This window comes from Lissotriton helveticus, chromosome 3_1 (assembly GCF_964261635.1).
Source record: "Lissotriton helveticus chromosome 3_1, aLisHel1.1, whole genome shotgun sequence".
Lineage (NCBI taxonomy): Eukaryota > Metazoa > Chordata > Amphibia > Caudata > Salamandridae > Lissotriton > Lissotriton helveticus.
The window spans coordinates 1,944,186,159-1,944,209,101 of NC_136061.1; the positions used below are offsets into that span (position 1 = coordinate 1,944,186,159).

A 22,943-nucleotide genomic window follows, 5' to 3' on the forward strand; every position below is an offset into this window, starting at 1 on the left:
CTCATTTTTGCATTTTGTGTCTTTATTTATATACACCTGATTAATATGTTAATATTATTGAATTTTCTAAGCAGTTGCAGACTCCCTGAGAAGGAGTTGATGTGACTCCCTAAGGTCCCCGGACTACAGGTTAAGAACCACAGGTCTAGAGACAAAGGAAAATAGATTGCAGGAGCTTGTTTAAAAGACCTGTGGGAATGCTTTATAAAGGGCTCAACCCATTGTTAAGTCAGTTTACTGCATGTTAAAGAAATAGGACATTACATGTGATTTTGTGACTTAGTTTCACCTTCTCACAGTCAAAGAGGCTAGGCTAAAAGAAATGTCTCTACGTGATCAGTTTCCGATGACCGTACCCACACTGAAGCAAAGTCACTTAATTTTTCTCTCCAGCACAAACTGAGTACTAGTGGATTACTTCTATTGCGCCAAACCAATTTTAAGACATCACTACTTAACAATGAAGTTTGCTTCTCACAGAAAAATAAGCAAACAAAACTGGGGAAGAAAGTTGCTAAAAATGGCAAAAGCACGTAACCACAGAAAGGAATTATTGTCTTTGAGATCTGCTGTTGGTCTATCCCAAATTTTAGAATCCTACAAAAAGGACTACTTTGTCTTATTGTCGAGAGAAATTGTCCATGAAAACAACCATGCTTGCTCTTGCTTTGAGCTCTTGTTTCATAAAGCTATTTAAAAAATTGTTACTGAATTATAAAACAAGATTTAGCAATTCTGTCTGCAACAGTTGGTCATTGCTATTTTAATATCTCTTTTTTTGCTTTCTCCTTACACTATTCTTTTTTTAATCACGATGCTTGTACAGTATTTAACATTGTAAGAGGGGTCTCTCTTTGTAAAATAATCTAAGTTCAGAAGGATTAATAAAGCAAATGAATTAATTTTTAATAGATCATTTACACAGGATACAAACTCAAATTAATGTTATCTCGCTGCTTTTAAATGGGGGGCTTATTTCCTAGCTCAATATAGTAGTCATTTTATCAAAGAAGGGTCAAATGTCGATGCTGTGCTAGTGGTATTCATTCATTCAAAACTGGCCCTGCACGTTTCAGTACATCTGTGAAGGAGGCGCATGATCCACTGAGCCACATATATCTCAGAGAGTTTTAATGGCCCACAATAGAGTTCCTGTGCTACTTGAAGGTCACAGGATAAGTACCCAGGAGAAGTCCCTAAGTCTTTCACAGTTCCACTGCTGATGAAAGGGTTACCGTTTAGTAACACTTAATGTTCACTGTGTCATGAATATGAAAAAAAAATAAGTGGTAGTAATATTTATGCAAAAATCACAGGCTAATTTAACTCAGTACCATAAGATCTCTGATCATAGATTGTGGGTAGTAGGTGCATGAAACTGTAAATAGCTGCTGCCATAGCTGTGCTCTTTCATGCTACACATCGTGCATGGTGAGACCACTAGTTGCAAAGAGACAAGGGGACAGATGTACGACCATTCATTTTTGCGAGTCTCAAATTGCGCCAAATTGCGACTCATAATTTGCAACTCTCAAAAATGAATGTACAACAGTATCTCAGACACTGTCTGCGAATTCCAATGGGGTCGCAAAATGCGAGGCTCGTGAATATTAATTAGACACTCTCAATTTGTGATCCCTTGGGGAATGGCTGGCCCTTCCAGGGATGGTGGCCTGCTGGGCTCAGCAGACCTCAATGTCTGGGACTGCTTTTAAATGAAGCAGTTTTTTTAGTTTTTTTTTTTATATGGAACACATTTTCCTCACAAGAAAATAGGTTGCATTTAAAAAAATTAAAATGAAACGTTTTAGTTTCATTTTTTTTTAAGTCAGACAGTGGTCCATAGGACCACTGCCTGCCGCTAAAAATATTTTCCCCTGCATTTGCAATGGGGAAGGGGACCCCTCCCCTTTTGCGAGTGTTTTGCGACCACAATTGTGGTCGCAAAACATTCACACATGGGGTTGGGGTCGCTATTAGGAAGGGAACGCCCCTTCCTATTAGCGAGTCGCAATTCCTAAATAGCGAGTCGCAAATAAATTGCAAATAGCTACATAGAAATTGCACATAGCCCTTTCACATTTTGCATGCGCAAAAGGGTCGCAAACCCGTTTGCGCATGCAAAATAGGGTCGTACAACTGGCCCAAGAAATACAAGTAAGCACTCTAAAAATGTTTAACACATCCACTTTCCTACCCTTTGGTTTGTTTTGCTGTCGCAGCTCGTCAGGGTCACAATCGTCGGCCTGTCCTCCATTACCATGCACTGAAGCAACACCCGCCCACACCCTCCTTTAATCCTCCCAGATTTGCCGGCTGAAGCCAGCAGCTCAGAGATCCATCACGTCGAATTATTCTCGACCTGCTGCTCATCCTTGCACAAGTGTGACTATCAGCGCCGGAAACATTTAATAAAAAATAAACTGTTCGTCAGGGGCCTCGCCGGCCTATCTTATCGTTTATTAAATAGTGCTTCCGGTTTGTCTTATTTTATTGCAGTTGGTTTGCTTTTTGAATTGTACTCTCTATCCGGGTGCTCACAGCCTGCCAGATTTATTATACTGAATGGGGATGTGCACGAGGCGGCTCAAAGAGCAGCTGGGGAAGCTTACAACTGGCGCGTGTCCTCGTCGTTCTTCAAGAGCCACTGCACTCGAAGAGGAGTATGCAAAATAAAATAAAATAAAATATTGGGGAAACATCATTTAAACGCTTCAGAAACGCAGTATTCATCTCATCAACCACCACAGGCAATAAAACAGGTCTCACCTTTTACAGTGAAAACACAAAGAGAATATGTACGCACACACTAGCATGTAGATGGCCAGAGCAACAGTTATTAACTCGTGGAGCATGCACACTTGCCTCGACTCATCCACCTCCACCCCCACCCCACTCATTCTTGCATGCGCCCACTCAAGATTCTCGAATAAAAATGTACACACAAACTCAACAAGCAAAAGCAAGCTAAATTAAAAGAACAAGTACAAAAAAGAAAAGATGCTGCTACCTCAGAGGCATATGCTCGCATTAAAAAATAAGTTAAAAAAATGTAAACTTAGAAGCCGGCCATATGCAGGGTGTGTGAGACAGACAGACAGACACACACACACACAAACCAGAGCAACAGTTAATAACATCGTCATACATGTAACTTATTCTTGCACACATGCATCGATTCATCCACCCACTAACTCATTCTTGCATGCACCCACTCAAAAATGTATGACAAAAAAGGACATGCATATATTCAAAAAAGCAAATGCAATAAAAATTAAAAGAATAAAATGTACAAAAAGAAAAAAAAGCTGCTGCCTAACCATGAAAGGCATATGCTTGCAATAAAAAATAAGTTAAAATGTAAAACATATCAGCAGGAGACAATCCTGGACTGGTAGTGTGCATAGTAGATTATTGTTTTAAAAATTCAAAATGCCCACAATGTGGGCGGGCATGTGTATTATTTTAATAAATTCCAGAATGTAAACACTGGGTGGTCGGACTATTTGGAATGGTAAAATAAATTATGTACAATGCCCAACATAATTCGAAGATGGACATCCAGTAAACATTGAAATGGTCAAGGAAAGTCAGTAGATTACGCCCGAAAAATGCACGCCCTTTCATAGAAGCGAAGGGAGGTCGTGCGCAGAGAAATATGGGAACTTTTAATTTTTACTGCATATTCTGAAATTCTAAACACGTTTTAATATATTCAAAATATATTTTGGGATGTACATTTAAAGAATTCCACTGTCTTCGAGTAATTTTTTACCACACATCAAAGAAGCAGTTTTTGTTTCTTTACACTTCAGCTTTATGGGTTTCGGTCCATTCCTGACTCCATGACTATACACGTTTGTGAAAACCACATGGAAAATCTTAGAATTTAACAATATGAAAACATTATCAGGTGGCAGAAGATCATGACATTGAGGTCATTAATGACAGGCCCTGGAATTCATCCCTAGATTATTCGTTGCTAACAACTCCATCCCATCTCTCCAAAGCACATAAATTAGAAGCAATGACCATCCTCCCATAGCTGTCTCCAGAACGAACTTCAAAGAATTGTGACACTGCAATGGGTAGGTGCCATAATACTTGAGGTTGGAATTATGAGGTGGAGATCGTGAGATTAATGACATCAAAAACGTGAATGGGCGACGAAGTGGCTAACATAGTTAAAATGGACATGCTACGCTGCGGGTTGAAGATACAGTTTGTTAGGTGTAGCTAGACGCCCAAAATCAAGTACAGATGAAGGTATGAATAGTGTCGGTGGTAGGTCATTAGTTTCATGAGGGCACTCACAATTCCTTCACTGTCACTACACACAGCAAGAGCATCGGGATCTACTGAGAACCGGGGCTTTTAGGCAGTCCAATGAAAGAGGACTCGGATACTGTGGGATATATCTAAGTGTGCTGCCTACATCCATCAGACACGGCTTTCTGGGCAGAGAGTGAGTCTCCCAAAGTTGAACGAAGATGTTAACAATGTTTCATAAACAATCACTAGTAAACTCCAGGAGTGTGTGAGAGTCTTAGGCTACAGTCTCCAAGGTTGGACAATACAACACACTTGTCTTCAATTAAAGGCTGCATGTGCCAGTGAAGGGCAGGTAACTAAAGCTACAAACACCAAAATTGGATGACACACCACACCTGCCTGAATCTAAATGCTACTAATGTCACTGAAGGGAGGGTATCTTGGGCCTCAATCTTGAATAATGGGTGACACTACACCTCCACTAAACATGAATACTGCTCTGTCAGTGAAGGGCATACATTTTAGGCTACAATCTCCAGAAATCTCCAGAAGGAGGGGATGTCCTGAATCTTAACAATCCTTTTTTCAGAGAAGGTCAAGAAGGTCAAGTATCTTAGACTACAAGAACCAAAACAAACTCATTGTAGCTCGAACTGCTAAAGATAGATAAGGGTATAATCTACAGATAGTTTAAGACCTCCTGCAGAACATGAACAAATAATGACATCCCGCAGTTAAGGAATAAAACGACCCATAACATTTTCAACAATGAATGCTTCCTTAGCTTCCAGGATTTCAAGCAAAAGTTCAGAACAACGTCACACTCCAGTATCACAATAAACACAAATTTGTCAGCAAAAGAAAGATATTTGAAAGATCTTCTGCAGGAGTTGTCATAATTATGTTAAACCACAGTATTAAGGCTATGTGGGAATTGAGGGATGTGGACCAGAGGTCGGTGTGGTGGTGGACACCATGCAAACATTGATTCATCGGGTAAATGAAAACTACACAGAACAGGTAGATCTTCAGATTACAGTTATTGGCGTAGTCCTATAAATGCAACGTTGTTTAACATCTGTAGATGTATATCCACATTTCTGGAGTTCGGCTAAGAAGTTGCAGTCTTTCCCCCCAACTTATTCTCTTTCTAAGCCTACTATGGATGACATTTGCTGAATATGTACCTTAAGTTTATGGCTCACGATGGGAGAACTGAATTGGAGGGCACACGCTTTAGATCACAGAAATAGCCTGCTCCTCTTCTGCCACAGCAGCAAGTTATGCACATTAGCTCTGCTGTTGCTTGTGTTTGCTTGTCCGTGTGATGGGCTAATTTTATGTTAAAATGTTCCTTTGCTAAATCTGCCCAGCAGACAACAGCTGATGCTCAACAGAAGAACATGGGAACTCAGTGGAATCTCAAGGGTCACATCTAGTTGACACCAGATTTTTTTCCCTTCAAATTTACTATTCATACAATACATTTGCATACAATGAAGAAAGAAGAAATGACTTGCACCTTCATTGTACTTACGAAAATCTTAACTTAGAGCGGCCTCTAAAACTACTGGTGATTACCAGTCAAATAGATACACGCAGGCACCCATTTCCCAATTAAACACAAGGTTTGGCTGTCTACAGCCCATATCGCATAACTCGGGTGAACTTCAAAATTAACCAGTGTCTTATGAAAATGTAACTTTGTTTTCATGAATGAAGTACTATTTAGAGTTAAAATCTACAAAGAAATGACTCAGAAATGATTTCCAAGCTTCTCTAATAATTCTGCGAAGCCGCAGGAGTCTGTGGGACCAATTTGATCGCACCCACCTCATAACTGAAATCCCTCACCTGTCCATCCCCCTACTTACAACCTTCTATAGGGAACTTCACCACAACTATTGCAGAGCAGACCTCAAAGTTGATAAACACATAATACAAACCCTCACAGGGTATCATTCAGTTACTAAATTATGCCCACTGCCTTCACTGATTACTATGGGAAGTAACTGAAAGGCAGCATCTTTGTGACTTATAACAGCAAAAGTCTGCCTCTTTTCGCTTGCAGAATGTTTGCATGTATGCTGTCTTGAGGCAAGGTCAGTCACAGCTGATAGCTCGAGACACTCACTGAATCAGACTGTACGAAATGAAATCACAAGGTCAATGAGAGCGGGCAAAGCTTTTAGAAGTCATCACACACAGATAGACTGATGTTTCCTGGCCTCTAGTGGTAGAGCAGATGCTGCATTACAATACTGAAAACACAGGTCACTAACTCTAAATATTATATGTAACCACATTTAGAATCTGGACCAGTGTGCCGTGCACTGTCAGTGACCTTGTCTAAGGGGGCATGAAAGAACTGAAACTTGATCAAAAACTCAAAATCCTAAAGATGTCCCTTTGGTCAGCTCCCAAACCTCTTCTGGGAAAGGGGTCATCAACTGCTCTGTCCATGTGGAAGCAAGAGAGTGCATCTGCTTGAGAGCTATTCAAACCTGGAATGTGCTGTGCCATGACTTCTTAGTTTTGTTCTATCTGGAGCCTGACCACGTATGCATAAGTCTAAGGAGGTGGGGACATCTAGCCATGCCACTGTTGATGGAGTGTACTCCCCCTTGGTTGTCTGACCACAGCGTCAGCTTCACGTCACGTAGACAGGATTACCCACATTTTCAATTACACTACTATTGAGAAAAGCTCCAGGAATGATATGTTCTTAGCTCCTTTCTCTGTTCAGCCTAGTGGAAACCTCCTGGCACACCAACATTTCCCTAAACATGCCGAAGGCAGTCTGTGTCCAGATCTAGCTCAAAGGACTTCAGTCTCATTGGAGTGCAGTAGATTCTATGAGGATATTTTAATGCAGTAGCCTAGATATATTTCTTTGAGACCGATCACTCTTCTGTGAGCAGCAATAACGCCAGTGTTCATATAATAGTAACATCCCATAATCTACAGGACAGTGTTGTTTGTTTGGAAGTTACCAATCCTGCTACTTTGGGGCCACACAGTGAGTTATAAACACAAGTTATAACGTAGCATGGCATGGCAAAGGAGAGACAATATGCTATGATAATGTACTCAGGACCTGTGTAGAAAAGTGCCCCTTTTGTATGGTTAATCCCCCTACACTTTTTGCTCCAATGCAGATGGTAAGGGCTCTGAAAGTGAACTGGAGCCTGCTACCCAGGTGCAAGTGCTCTCTCCCTAAAACGGTTATGGGTAAATTGGGATCCCCAAATGACAAGGACTTTCCCCCTTATAAGTCTATAGTATATGGTACCTACGGTACCCAGGGCATGGGTGGTAAAGGGGTCCCACGGGCTTGCAGCACTGTTTGTGCCACCCTGAGTGATCCAAGTAAACCCTTGACAGCAGGCCTGCAATTGCAGACTACAGGAACAGTGTAAACTGCTCCCATTCGACTTTGCCCTCACCATGTGTGGCAAAGTCAAAACACTGTTTTTTATATATGTCAGTCAACCCTAAGGAAGGCCTCCTAATGCCCAAGAAGCATGGTGCATTAAATTAAAGGGATGGCCATGTAAGTGCAAGTTTTTATGTCCCTATAATGGCCTTTACCATTAAAGGACACTATAAATAATAGACGGTCCTTAGGATAACATGGGCTGGCACGCAGGCAACCCCGAGATTGCAGCTCCATTATGGCACTGCCGAAATATGTTGTGTTTGGTATCAAACAACATGCCTTGTGACCACGGACACAAATCTTGTGTTGAGGGCGATGTGGAATGCACCCAGATGACTACCTTAGGGGTTGCCCTTCTGGTTGCTCCAGCTTCTATGTGCTCTGACTTGCAGCCCACGCTTGTTGCCGCAAGACAGGATTCTGACCTCTTGCCAGGCAGTGTGATCACTGGAAAAAAGGCCTGGGCAGGAAGGAGGTCATACTTTCTCCCTCCCAGGAAGGCTAGTGAAGTGGCACATCGAAGGGGTGAGCTTCAAAGGCTACGCTGACCCTTCGGCCATTAGTAGAAATAGTGAGTTCTGGGTAGAAAAGGTCACCTACACCCCTGGATGTGGTCACCTCAGGAGTGGATTAGCTGCTGGGGCAAGCAGCCCATTGGCCACTTGCACCCACACCCCTACAGCTACAATTTAAGGGCCACCCCTGACACCAAAACCTCAGTTCTGACTCAACTGCATTGAAGAGGACAAGGAAGAGAGCCATGTCGGCGACTACATGACTTACACAAAGCAAAAGAGAGATACTCTGCACCTGTGGCAACACTCCTTGAACTGCCTGATCGAGACTCATATAGGCTAAATCTCAGTTCCTCCAGACAGAGGGTCCGCTGTCAGAGTCTGAAACATCCTCTGACTACGCTGGATTAGTGGCACCAGTCCCATGCACGCTGCTGGTAAAACATGCTCTGGATCTGAAGAATCACTGGCCATCAGGTCACCTGAGGGATTGTCCAAATCTAAATGGTCAAATGCATTTTGGGAACTGTAGTCCTGCCTTCCACGAAATTACAGGCCCCTACCACGTTCCCAAGGGGCAACCAGACGAAGTTTACTGCTGCAGAGGCTTGTTGGTCGCTAGTCCAGCAACAGACTCCTGCACTCGAAGCCGCACCTACAGGGTCCTCCATCCCATCTTCGACCGACATCAGCAACCACCCCGTTGTTGTGTTTTTGCATCTTGTTCCATGCAAGACCATCTAAGTGGTAAAAAGCAACTCCCGTTCAGCAACAGGGTCAGCCAGGACAACTCTGCACCCGGCGGGCTTCACAGTCTAGGTTAAATCGAACTGACTGTAGTTGCTTGGTCCTGGGACCCGCATCACCTTAACCCTCCTTGGGTTCAACGCAACCCGACCTGCAAGTGACCGATTGTCACGACCACTTTTTCCCCATTGACCGCAATGCAAATGTTCTGCAGTATTGAATTGCTGTGATTTATGTTTTTATCTAAAATCCATAACTCTGGTTATATGCATCTGATCATGTTCGTTGTGGTGTCTAAATTAAGATAAAAATACACTTTATTTTTACAAATTGGTGTTGGTTTTCTATTGAGTTGTGTCAATTTCTTATAGTCCATGCTGGTACTCTGAAATGTTTATCACATACACGTTCCTCAAGTAAAATCTGACTGTTCTTTGCCACACTACCCAAACTGAGCTAAGGATTTATTATTGTGAATCCCAGGACCATTTTTAGGGTCTTTGAGATTACTTCACAGTGAAGCCTAACCAGCATCACCACATAATACTCCTGTTACATTCCACCTTCCAACAACCTGCATTTCATCTGGGTAGAAAGTGTAGCATTTCTGAAGTGAGTGTTGAAGGCTGAAATATAACAATATATCTAGAGGGATTCTTTTCTAGCTTTAAAAAACTGAGGCAACTTAAGAAAAGTTTCTCCTAAATATAGGTCTCTCCACTTAAACAACCTCAACCATGTAAGCTGCTTCTGTGCTTTTTGCTCCATTGTGACCACTAAGCGGGGTTGTCCATCAGCAGCAACTACAGTGACTACAAAAATGCATAGCCTGTACTTACAGCTATCCGATGCTAAGGCCATACTGTGCATGCTACCATGTTCACCCAAGTCAATGGTCTAGATAATGGCCCAGATTATATTATTTTCAATGAACAAAGAGATGCCATGCTGGCCTCTACTGTATCACAAAGCAATGGGCTTCAGAGTGGAACCTGTAAAAGAAAAAGGGTACCTATGCTACCCAGAAATATTGTTTTACATGTGTGCATACAACCACCACCCCTATCAAAAGGTAATGTTGTTTTCTCACAACTCAAAATAGACCTTTTCCCACCCAAACCAGTTTTAGCAGCACAGTATGTATGTTCTTAAAGAACATTCTTGTCAGCAGAACTGGGTATTGACAAATAGGTGTAAAGGCCTTAAGACACCACTCTCATACTACGAAAGATCCTACTAGCCATTCACAATGAGGCGTTTACCTATCCCACTGCTATGACCGGCTTTCTGGACCATAACTATCCCTGAGCATTACCTTTATGTTGTGATGAATTTTGACTTCTAGCACCTCACTAAACCCTCCCCTCGGCTGCAGGAGGAAGTCCAGCATTGGGTCTGTCATGGTTGGGGACAGGGGCAGCACTTTGGATTTACTCCAGTTAATCTACAGAAAACATATTGTCCATGATCTAACAATTTCTTTAAGCAGCTATATTATGGTCTGGTTTCCTAATATAAAGTACAATGTCATCTACATGGGGAGGGGGGGCACCTAATACCTCTGGCCACCGTGTCACACGCCTCTGCAGGAGCGGACGTTCCTGAGGGCACGGGCTAGGAGTTGCAGTACAATTGCAATCATGTTATCCTAATTTCTGGTCATATACAACCCATATCCTTCACCCCAACCCCGGACGTTGAATGAAAAAGTGAAATGTATTCTATTATACCCTTTCCAAATACCATCTTCCTGAGCATTGTAAACATGAAAGACCACTCTACCAAATCCTGTATGTTGCACTGACTGCTTGACCCTGTACCTTTGTGGATCATTTAGCTAAAAACTGTTAAATCAGTCAAAAGCACAGTTTGATGCCTTTGTTACTGCTCTCGATCTAGCAGGATCCCATGGTTCATCGCATCAAATGCAGCAGATAGATCCAGCAGCACCAATAATGCCACTGTGACTGTCTGCCATTTGTAGCAGTCTTTATGCCACACCCAAGACTGCAGACTCTGTTCCACCGCTGTATGGAACTCCTGATTGTTAGTCACCCTGGACCCCTAGGTCATCAAATTGTCTAATTAAACATATTTTCCAGGACATTTATCAAAAACTGGGGTGTTGTAGACGAATCTAGGGCTCTAGTGTAATTTTCCCGATTCATGCCCTTATATAGGTATAACTCATCATATCCATATATATGCATCAGAATCATAACCATATTTAGACACAGCCAATGTAGTCCAAATACGGCATGGCTACTTCCACAGATTCCTAGAAATCACAACGAGTTCTTGGAGAGACCAAACCTCCAGCCGTCCTGGACTTTCCCCTGCTTCTGTATTGATTTGTCCTAGAACTCCTGGAGTCCTAAAAGAACTGCGAGTTCTTAGTGACGTATTATGTCCAACCTTACGTCAAACTCGGCACCTTCCAGGTATAAATATACCAGCATCTGCCCTAGCAAAACACACGGTGGTTTGGAGCAGATCGACTGACTACTTGCCCGATGCCCTGTTGTAGCAAGTGCCGAAGGAAGCCGCCCCTCTAGCTGACGCACTGAGAGAGACGCTGTCTTTTCTCTTGCCGAGAAATCCAGCTCCGGTATTTCCCGGCTACCCTTGCGGGTTCCTGGGAGATCGAGTCCTGAGAGAGAGATACAAGACCTCCTACATTATATAAACAAGGTACGGAGCTGATTAGACCCGTAGAGAATTCTTGGATAGATTATTGGCAAAAACTATTTAACTCAAACTAAATCTCACTTACTCCTTCCCATGTACTAGGCTTAGGTTAGGTACACCGGGGTAGGCGTATCTTAGAAGCACCAGTTGAGTATGTTTAGTCATCTTTTATTATTGTATGTATTTTATCCATTTTAAATATCTTATGGCTTAGAAACCATATAAATGCTTTTACAGTATTATCTCATAATACTCTTTTTACTGTACGCGCTTTACTTTATGACAAGTATTGCGATTGTAGCAATTCACTTCTCTTGCATGAGAAAGAAGACTGCTCAATAAATAACCTTTTTATTGGAAACGCCCGTCTCTCTATTTCTCTGCACTTCTGGTGAAACTAAGCATGCACAATTGACTGAGTGAAATAGCCATCTATTGTTTCCGTGACTCTGGAGATACATTCCTTATTCTTGGGGAACAAAGTTGTCATGTTATATGGTTGTCAGAAACTAATCCCTTCTTGTGTATTCGAGAAAGTTTCTAGTGACCTCTGAGCTAGCTGGCATTCACAAATTAAGTCTAACATATTCAATAGAGACCTAGTTGACTTCAGTCCTACATCTAAACTATCATTTATGTTATTCCAATGCGCAGAGCCTATTGGGAATATAGGAACTACACTACAGGGGACCCGGTATCGGACAGAAGCTGGCCTGGTCACAGGGAAGGATTATTTCAATAATGCACTATCCATACGTATATTATCCATACATGTTACAGATTAACAGACTCTGTACCGTGTAAACGAAGCATTATCTATACACGGAGTATGATCTGATGGCGACTGAGCACACCAATTCACTATAGAAGTGGTGGAGGGGGTCACTGGACATTGTAAGGTGATTAAATGTCTAATGAGCTCCTTAGTCTATGATGGTGTCACCAAGGCCAATAAGAGATCAGGGCATTGATACCTTCTCTAGTTATAGTCTGTGTACTATGCAGTCCGCCATGGCACCCTCCATTGCAATGGACTCTGTCAACAGCTGCTTTACATCAGAAACTATTATACCCTATACTTCACAAATCAAGAACTTCTGAATAGTTGTGATATTATGTACACAATGTCCACTCACCCCACGCATCAATAAAGAAGCTCTGTATAGTAGTAATATTACACATGCAGTGTTCGCTCACCCTATGCGATCTTGATTTACTTCATTTAACATCTTTAACAGCTCTTTGTAGTCATCTTGTGCCCGCCACGAAGCTTCTTTAGTGGCGTAGTTTTGGTAAACATCCAGAAAAAACATTCCTGAAACAAACCGATAAAACAACGTATTAGAGTTAAGCAGGATTGAAGTGTTTTTGTTAGTATCCACCAACTCTCACCACCCTTCCTACACCAGTGACCCCAAGCAAAAGATGCAGGAGACCAAACCAGAGAGAAAGCCACGAGTGATGCTCGCAAAGCACCAAAGGGGCAACACGCCGTCAATCTCCTCAATTTTTAACTGTGGAATTGGATCAGTCAATATCCAAAAACAAACTTGTCTGATTGCCGTCATCTAGAGTGAGATCGTATTTTATTCAGTTGTTTTTGATTAGTCATCCACTCATTACGGATTTTAGATTGCTTGAATGTCTCCAGTTGTTCTTGCTTACATTTGTGCTCTGCAGTCAATTACGTTAAAAATACATTAGTGCAAAAAAATAATGATTTTAGTGAGGAATGTGGACACCTGCCAAGAAGAAATAAGACATTATCCTTTGCACAAAGTCACCAAATGCATGGAGGCTATTGTTGTGTGCTCCTCAAAACTGGAAAGAAACCCTAAAGTGAAACATTATACTATTTTGAGCACGGGCTTTCTTTACACCCCAGTAGTGCTGGACCTATTTCGAGAGGATTATTAAAATTGTGACTTTAGACAGCAAAAAAAGTAAGCACCCACGTATATGTTTACAGTGCAGTAAAAAAACTTCCCCGAAGTCATTGCTAACAAAAAAAAAACTCGGAAACGTCATAGGCAGGATTTCACAATTTCCACTGAAGGCCGCGCACGTATTAGACAAGTGAGAAAGATGGCCGGAAGACAGTTGGCTCTAACAGGGATAGATTTCCAGCTTCGAGCATTATCTGCAGAGTACTACGTAGGCACAGCGGGGAGAGACTCACATGCAAACGGCATTCCTTTCTCCCATCCTCGCGAGGTACCTCTGGGACGCTCCTCGTGCACGCACCGGCTCCCGCCCGCGTTCAGGCCTCCGCCGCAGACGCAGCCATCCTCTGACGCGCAGCCTGCCACCGTGGCCAGACACAAAGCTGAGGAGAGTCACGGAGAAGGCGGCAGGGCGAGGCCGCTCGCTAGGCTGCCTGCCGGTGCTGATGAAAGCAGCAGCAGGTGCTCGCTCGTCTCCCCAGAGCCTGGATGAAAGGCACTACGTGTTCATGCGCCAACGGTGCCATGGGGTGAGTGGCAGAGAGGGGGTGAGGTAACGTCACCTGTGCTCGGCTCTCAGAAGCATCTCCGCAAGGATTTCCAAACGATGCCATTTACCCCCAAGTATTAATTGAGATGAGGCCTCCTAGAAAGGCTAAGGACAAGCCCTTCTTGGCTCCAGTTCAGAACATCTCAGGTAGCAGGGATAAAAAAAAAAAAAGGACAACAAATGGTAACAAACAATATGAAATGCAAGTGCGACAGGCAGAGAGAGCAGCCCTCACAACGCGACTGGCAGAGAGAGATGTCTTCCCAGTTCTACCACCACAGAAAGCCGTCCTCCCTACGTGCCCAGAGCAGTTTCCAACTGCACGACTGGCAGAGAAAGCAGTCACCCGAGACAGGCACGGAGTGCAGTCCTCCCAGACGTTAGAAGCAGAGAGGGTTGTCCTACCAGCCCGACTCCTTTCAATGCGACAGGCAGAGAACTTGACCCTCCCAGTGCAATAGGAAGAAAGCGCAATCCTCCCAGCACCACTGTGAATTTCAGCATACTCATTCTGCACCGAATATGTGATCTTCTGTAACAAAATCACCTCTACATAAAGCAACTCTGACCCTCAACCAGCTCCCATCGCAACTCAACTTTCCATCACATCCGAAAAACTAACTCGGACCTTGTGACCCACCATCACCACTATCGAAATCGCTGCTATCATGAAGACCATGCACTAGGGGGCCCCATTTGACCCTTGCACCCACCACACCATAACCAAAGGACTCCTACCGATCAGTGAAGCACTAACAACCATCCTCCACATGCTCAGACACATTGCCGGGCATGTGGAAACATTCCACCATCATGCTCCTGCTCAATAAACCATCTGCTGACCCAGTCACGTCTTCCAACCATAGGCACATCTTTCTCCTACTATATCTATTAAAGGTCTTATACAAAATAATATCCCGACACGTCACCAACCACCAGCTTCTCAACACCACACAGCTTGAATTCAGGCGGAACCACAATATAGGAAAAAAAGCGCTCATTATCGCTGCAGATGACAGCCACATGATCCTTGACAGAAGAAAAACAGAAACTGTCTTTGTCCTGGACCTCTCTGCAGCATTTTACAAAGTCTCACACCCCATGCTCATCAGTTGCCTGCACGAGATTGGCATCCAAAGACTCGCCCTCCGTTGGATCTGCTCCTTCTTAATGGATAGAACACAGGTGTCAGCCTGGCACCTTACTCTTTTTTGGAAGCCAGCAAACTCCTCTGCAGAGTGCCTCGAGGTTCATCACTCTGGAGCAGCATCATTTTGACTACACCCTTACACGTCACAAATACACAACATATACGTGCCCTTGGCACATGTACTCTGTGTGTCCTAACAACATTAATGTAAAGTGTTGCACTTGACGCCACTTTTGAAGTGCATTCACTGTAGGATTATAGACTCGTATATACACTGTGTGCCTAAGCTTATTAAATGACATTTATTATTTATCTGATTGAATAAAACCATCCTCACACTATTAAAATGTATTCAATTTAGAAAAGTATTTATGTAATGTGTGCACTAATGTTTCATATTTGCATCTATAAGGTAGTTCTTAGTCACATTTGTACACATGTACTCAAGTGGTTTTATCTGTATGCAACGAATAAAATGAATCTAATGTACTGCCATTTTCCTTTCATTTGTGGTTGAATGTGCACACGTATACTGAATGTGCACCACTGATTTAATATGTTTAATTGCCATGACTACGCATGTATTTTTTTTGCAGAAAATATTGTTTTCCATTTCCTGCTTTCATGTCTTTCTTGCAGGTACATTCACATGGTTTGTTAGTTTGAGAATAGATACCACACTCTACTAGTGATATAGAGAGCCTGAGAAAAATAAATTGACAAGGAACATGGAGAGCAATTGTGTCAACTGAAAGTGTCTATTTATTAATGAAGCAAGGAGTCGCAGGTATCAAAGGACAAAATAGTTCCCAGGTTTGGCCTGGGATATTTGGTAAATATTGCAGCTCGCAACGAGAGAATGAAAAGGACAATGGAGCCCTTGATGATGCGAACAGAGGAGTGTTACTTTGGAGACTCTTGTGGTAATGACTGGTGTTCACACTGTCTGATGGCAGGATCACTTCCCTTTGGGCTTTGAGAGGTGTAGACCTCTATGCTTATCCCCTTTGATTTTATGCGGAGTGTGACTTAGGCTTACAAATACACCATACCCAATGAAGACGTTTGACCGAGCTTCTGAAATGCTGATACCTTACCACATTTCCGCGCATTTTCCAATTTTTTTGCATTTCCTTGATTTTTGAGATCCTTTAGATCTAACCATATACATTAGTTGGGACTTAAAATGTAATGGTTTTAGACCATATTCATGTATAGAAGACAGGATCAGAAATTCTTCTCTGAGCATCAAATTCAGTTATTAATTTTCTGTATTGCAGTGGCTGAAATTCTTGTGTCATATTCTGGTACGCCTCAACTTCTTTAGGAGGTTAGGTTACCCATATGTTATTCTGTGTCTTTACAGCACGGTATTGAGCTTCATTTGCCTTAACCTGATTGCTAACTTGTAATAAATCTTCTTGAGTCACTGATTCCTGGTCCATATTGTGTAGCCAAATAGGCTCCACTGTAAATTACATTTGTTTTATTAAATGCAAACTTCCTTTGTCTCTCAGTCAGTGAAAAAGGTCTATCAGATAACAAATGATAAGAGGGTTGGCCCAGAGCTGATCTGCTCAGCCCCACCATATTCAACACATAAATGATCTTTCTGACATCATCATCCACACACACACATCCTCAACATTCTCTCCTATGCAGACGACACGCAACTCATACTGGCTCGAACAAGCCTGCCAACACAAGAGGTTCACTCCCTGCATGGCCGAAGTTGCTAACTGGATGAAAACCAACTGTTGCAAACAACACCAACACTACAGTAGTAGTGATCTTTGACAAGAACACCTCACCATGGTACTCCAACTGGTGGCTGGCCGAATTCAGACCCACACTCAGCACCTCTGCAAGAAACCACACAGTCAATGACATCACTGCACCCTGCTTCCACACCCTGCAGATACGGAGAAGATTTTCAAATTACTCTCATGCAACACTAGAAAAACTGTCACTCACGCATTAGTCACAAGCAAGTTGGACTACGGAAACACTCTCTACCCCAGGATTACCAAGCAAGCCATCAAGAATGTCAATCAGACTCATCTTTATTCTCCCACACAGAACTCACACCACACCTGACCTCAGATAGCCCACTCCCTCCCGATAGACAAACATGCCCATTTCAAACTCTTCACACACACATTCAAGGCATTACACTAGTTAGGCACCACCTACCAGAACAGCTTCATCTCTTTCCACAAACTACCCCGACACTTCCGCTCTGCAGGACTCCTACTCGCACACAACCCACGCATTCATATTACTAGATCAGGAGGATGGGCGTTTTATTACATGGCTCCTAAATTGTAGAACAGTCTCCCACTCCACATCAGAGGCTCTTCCTCTCTTCATGAATTCTGCAAGAAGATGTAGCCCTGGCTTTTCAATTAACCAACCTACCAAAGGCAGAGCTAGGCACACACGCCTGCTCGGCACTAGAATACCATTGCAGCAGAAAGTGTGTTTTGCAAGTACACAGAACATAAACACAGTCAAAGACAAACACAGTCGGAGCACGCAGCCCTCCAGATGCGACAGGATGAGAACCAGTCCACTTGATGTTGACAGGTGGAGAGTGAAGTGGCCACGGTGCAAAAGACTAGCAGCAGAGACTGCCCAGAGTGAGAAGCAAAGGGCTCAGTGCTCCAAGCACAACAGTTTCTTTATTTTCATTGGGAATAAACAATTTAACCACATATATTATGATTATCGCCACGATAATGAAACCACAACTTACACAGCAGGTCAAATGCACAGAGATATGCGCTAAATACACTTCTCATTTATTTCAGGCTCCACAAACCTATAAACAAACATAAGCCTCAAACACAAGTTTCTCTAAGAGCAGCTTTTAGTCATGGAGACAAATATAATTTTGTAGACTTATGAGAAGGAAGATAACAGTTAATTTTTTATTTAGAAAATGACCAGGGTTTTCTTCCAAGGTAAAAAGTCTGAGGTAGCTCATTAAATCTAGATCACAGATCGTCTGCAAGAACATCTTAAATAGAATGTCCATGTAAATGTTGCACTTCTATATATCTCGTAATACTTTTGGCTAGCTTTTGTTTAAGTGCTCCCAACTTTAGAAAGTTTGTGAATGCATTTTTTCAAGTAGAGATGTTGTAATTAAAAATCACATCTTAAACAGCCACAAATGTGAGTGTAGAAAATAGTGAACGTCATATTCTGTCGGGTTTAACATAAAAAAAACAGATTAAAAGCGTGGTTGGAAAAAAATACTGGCTGTTCTGACTAAAACCATGTAAATATCTGAAATGCACTATTTATGGTTGGCGGTATAATGCACACCATAGCCATCATCACACGCCATGTTTCACTCTTGCTTGACTGCCTTGTTTTTTTACCACGGGCAAATTTGTTGTTTTGAGCATGGCAAGAAACATTATCTATGGCATGCACGTTCTGCACTGCAAGCCATTACTTTTGAATTTAAGTTGCTTTATACGTTTTAGCTAGAAATCATAGCCAGTTTTTGACTTTTTTTTCTGTGAATTTCAAAAGATGTTTCCCCTTTTTTTCGTTGAATTTAAAGAGATTTGTCCCCTTTGACCCTGCGCAGAGGGGTGTGAAAGCATAGGCTATGTTAGGGTCAGATGTTCAACCAGACATGGCTGGACAACACTTGTAGCACAAAGCGTTCGGACATGTGCAAAAAATGTGCAATGGGAGCGGACCGTAGGGCCTGGCTTGGCCCTCAACCCCATTTGCGGTATGCACCCTACCGCTGCTGCTCAAACCCTCCACTGCGCACCACCTTTGGCTCTCCTTCTCACTGTCTTTTTTTTCTCTACTTCTATCATTCTCGCAGTCTACATTTGACACCCTGCTTGTATTTTTTTAGGTCTCGCCTGAGCCAGCGCATGTGTTGTCTGCGAGACATTTAGTAAGTGGGCTTTTAAAAGTGCTACCACACGCTTTTGCTGGCCTAGCGCTTGCGGTTACGCACGTGTGCACACGCTCAGCCGACAGCTTTCAGCGCCCGATCAGGCGCCATCTGGCTTTCCTCTCGCTTGCTCTTTCAACGCTCCTCCGCCCCTCCCCCACCGCGTCTTGTGTTAATTGTAAACATATGTGCAAACGCGCTGCTTTCACTTTCGCTTGCGCGCGCACCACTTTCGAAGCCGGGCTTGCCACGTCCTAATTCCCTGATTCATTATCGCTGGGTTTGCACCTTTATGGAGTGCCAGCCACCCCTGCGGTTCGCCCGCACTCACACACCTCCTGCTGTCCACCTTCTTGCTGCCCCCTTCCTCTGTCAGAAGTGCTCCTAGCCCCCTCCCGCTGTCGGTGTTAGCCACAACTGATATCTGTACCTTGGTGCTCATGTTAAAGTCATGAGCAGGCTACCCGGTAAACAATCCTAGGATTACAGATGCGGGCTTCCTGCTAATAGGACGCGGTCTTCTATCTTTGAAGGTGGCCTGTTCTGCCTGCCGCCTTGTCAGTATGAGACACCCTCCACCGCTTGCAGCTCGGGCTGTTAGGAAGACGGTTTTTCTCCAGACCGCAACTCAGATGACTTAGGCTAAGGCTACTTCAGCAACCTAACCAATGCTTACCCCCAACTCCCCGGCCATATTTAAAGTTCAATAGGAAGTACATGCAGCATCGACATAACCCGTAAAATAAATAATTTCTTTATATCACTATTGTAAGTAAAACAAGATGCATAATGATAGTGAGTACAATAAAATATTGTGCACCAATACGTAAAAACAGACATAATTGATTACATACCTTTTTACGGAATACAGGCTATTCATGTTAGTAATCAACATAAAAACAAACTTAACGTACTTGCCCATATGTAGGCCACTACAATAGTACTGGCAAAGACAACTTTTACCTGGCCACTGGCAAAGATGTATCGACACCACACTACATAATTGGAACTTTCAAGGAACAAACCTGTATCTACTGCTGTTTACATGAATTTCATATTTGGAACCTTAACGCATAAGTTATAAAGTAAAGACAAGCATTGGCATAGCCAATCGGTCTCGCCTTTGGGACCTTATAAGTGTTTAGCCATGCAACAGTTTATGTTGGTGCACTAAGGATATTGTGCTACATAACTAAATACTTATAAGGTCCCAAAAGCGAGACCTATTGGCTATGCCAATTTTTTTTTTTATATATTAACACTTTGTGACCGTTAGTAATCTAATCAGGTTTGATATTTGTTTTCCCCAAATGGTGGACAAATTCACTACTTAAAATGGCAACGTGTGTGATTTTGTTTCATTTGTGAATCACGCTTTTTAATGTATTTTCTTCTTGTGTGGTACTCTCCACGCATCTGCCTCCGTCACAACACCTCTTTGGGGTCAGATGCCTCCAATTGCAACCACTCCCTGATGTGCCCCTTCCTCCCGCCACAATGCAGTGGAATGTTTTTCCTCAGCACTAAGGTTCCAAAACAAACTAGTTGTGATTTTCAAGAAAGCAAAAATCTAGAGAGCCCTTCACCAGCCAATTAAAATTGGCAAAGAATTCAAATGTGACGGGCACAGACATACACAAGGTGTTCTCCCTTTCAAGACCACTAGCTTAGATCTAAAAAAGAAACTACGGAACAGAATTAACTTCAAAGCATGCTTTTGTTAATTGAGTTTAAGTGATAATTTCATGGCAAAATTGGTGTAAATCTGTACAGCCTTTTCGGTTGAAGAAGCAGGCAAACCTCCTATGAGATATTGGAGCTAAAATGGGAAACCACTCTTTCAAAATAGGACCTTAAATGACTATGCGAAGGAACTGCCAAATATGGTGCAGATCCATCCATGGGGGTCAAGGGTATAGGCAAATCAAAAATGCCTTTTCAATGAAAGGTTGTCAGCCATATGGACTATGTAGTTATGGTTAGGTCAGAGTTGCATCTGAAATGCCATTTTCAAACTTTCCCAGCTTTCGATGAATCTGCACAAAACTTTACAAAAAAGAGAATCTGATTTGGATTAAACATGCCAAGTTCTGTGCTGGTCCATCATGGGGGCTGGGCATGTAAAAAACATGGCTTTTCCATTTTAACTCTAATTTGGTTTATTTATTTAAAAAAAATCTGAATTAAATGACACCAAACCTGGCTATAGGAAAACTTTACTTAAGGAAGGGTCTTTGCCTCGTTTTGCGTGAATCGGTTCAGTAGTTATTGAAAAATTACTGCTACAAAAAAGTGTAGGTGGGCTTGAAAGGATTAAAGTCATCTGAACCACTTGCTCATGAACGGTCTTGGAATCTGGGGTCAAGGAAAGTTTGAGCATCCAAATTTTAAAATAAAAACAGGTGTGAGCTGATATTACAGGGCACATTTCTACTTTCCTGAAAAAAATAATATAAAGGCCTGAGTCCTAAATGGGGGACTACCAAACGACCTCCCCTTCATGTTAATATATTTTTTTTAACGTGTGTCTCTCAGAGCCGGCAAACTCTTCTTGAGGTCCCTTCAAAAATATACAAGACCCTAGACTGTGAAAGTCATGGACCAATATTGCGTCCCCTTCTGTAGTCCACGATCTCAGTAACCAGAACTCGCACCATGGTGGCCATTTTAGGTCTGCTGGGTGTAAGGAAGTGGATTATTATTTGGGGTGGGCAGAGACCATCTTCAAAGAATAATAAGGCAAACGTGACAGAGTGAACCATAAGGAAAGTCACTAAATTGACCTGAGGTCAGCCTACTGGTAGCTATGGCACAGAGCAAACTCAGGACAATGAGTTAAGTATTTATTTAGTACCAAAACAGTAACAAAGTCTCAAACAACAAAAATATCAAACCAAATGAGAAAAATATAGTAACTTTAAAAAAACAAGATGACACCAAAACAACAAAAATACAAGGAGAACCGGACATCATATTTTTTTTACGTTTTAAGTAAAAGAATAGCGACAAAAATAGTAAGAGCCATTGATAGTCAATTGAAGTCAACAGCCCGGGACCTAGGTGTGACTTCAGGCAAACAAAATAGAGCAAGGGCCTAGTCAAAAAGATTATACCTTCTTGCTTAGGTTTTTTTTAATGGAGCTCACATTCTCCAAGCAAGGCAAGCCTGTAGCAGTATCGAAGGAAGGTCCCTTGAAATAGGACACATTTGCCACAAGGTCTCCCTGAGAGCTCCACTGGTCTTCAAAGTCCAAATATTTTTTAAAACCCAACTTTTCAGGGTGCCTGAAGCAGCTCCTCTGGCTCACTTCTAAGGCTCCCAGGACCTACAGGACAACACTTGGGGACGAGCACGCACTCCAGCAGAGCAGTGGCATAACAAAACAGGAAGGGGCCCCTATCCAAAGTATATAGAGGACTCCCCCTTGGGCCTCACTCAGGAGCTCTCAGCCCAAGGTACTGTTCTGAGGGGGGCCCCCTGGAGCTCAGGCTCCTCTCACTGCAGGAGCTGCAGGAGGCTTTGTTACGCCACTACAGGAGAGGCCACAGGGAAGGTCTAGTCCAGGTCCGGTTGGTACTAATCACCTGGCCACTTCAGGAAAAATGCCTCTTGTAGCTACTTGTGTCTCTGTAAACACACAGGTGGTCAGCCAATTGACCCCTGGAGTACACGTCTTTGTCCTTGGTACAAGAAGGAGCAGGTCCAGTCTTTCA

At 42.7% G+C, this 22,943-nt stretch overlaps 1 protein-coding gene across 3 annotated transcripts in view; it reads right to left on the minus strand.

Moving 5' to 3' along the window:
* Positions 1 to 22,943, minus strand: part of DENND4A (DENN domain containing 4A) — a 587,116-nt gene that overhangs the window by 497,517 nt on the left and 66,656 nt on the right. For all 3 annotated transcript variants that reach the window (XM_078683021.1, XM_078683023.1, XM_078683019.1), the window contains exon 2: positions 12,859 to 12,976. The gene's annotated coding sequence lies outside the window, so the exon portion shown is untranslated. The remainder of the gene's footprint in view (positions 1 to 12,858; positions 12,977 to 22,943) is intronic.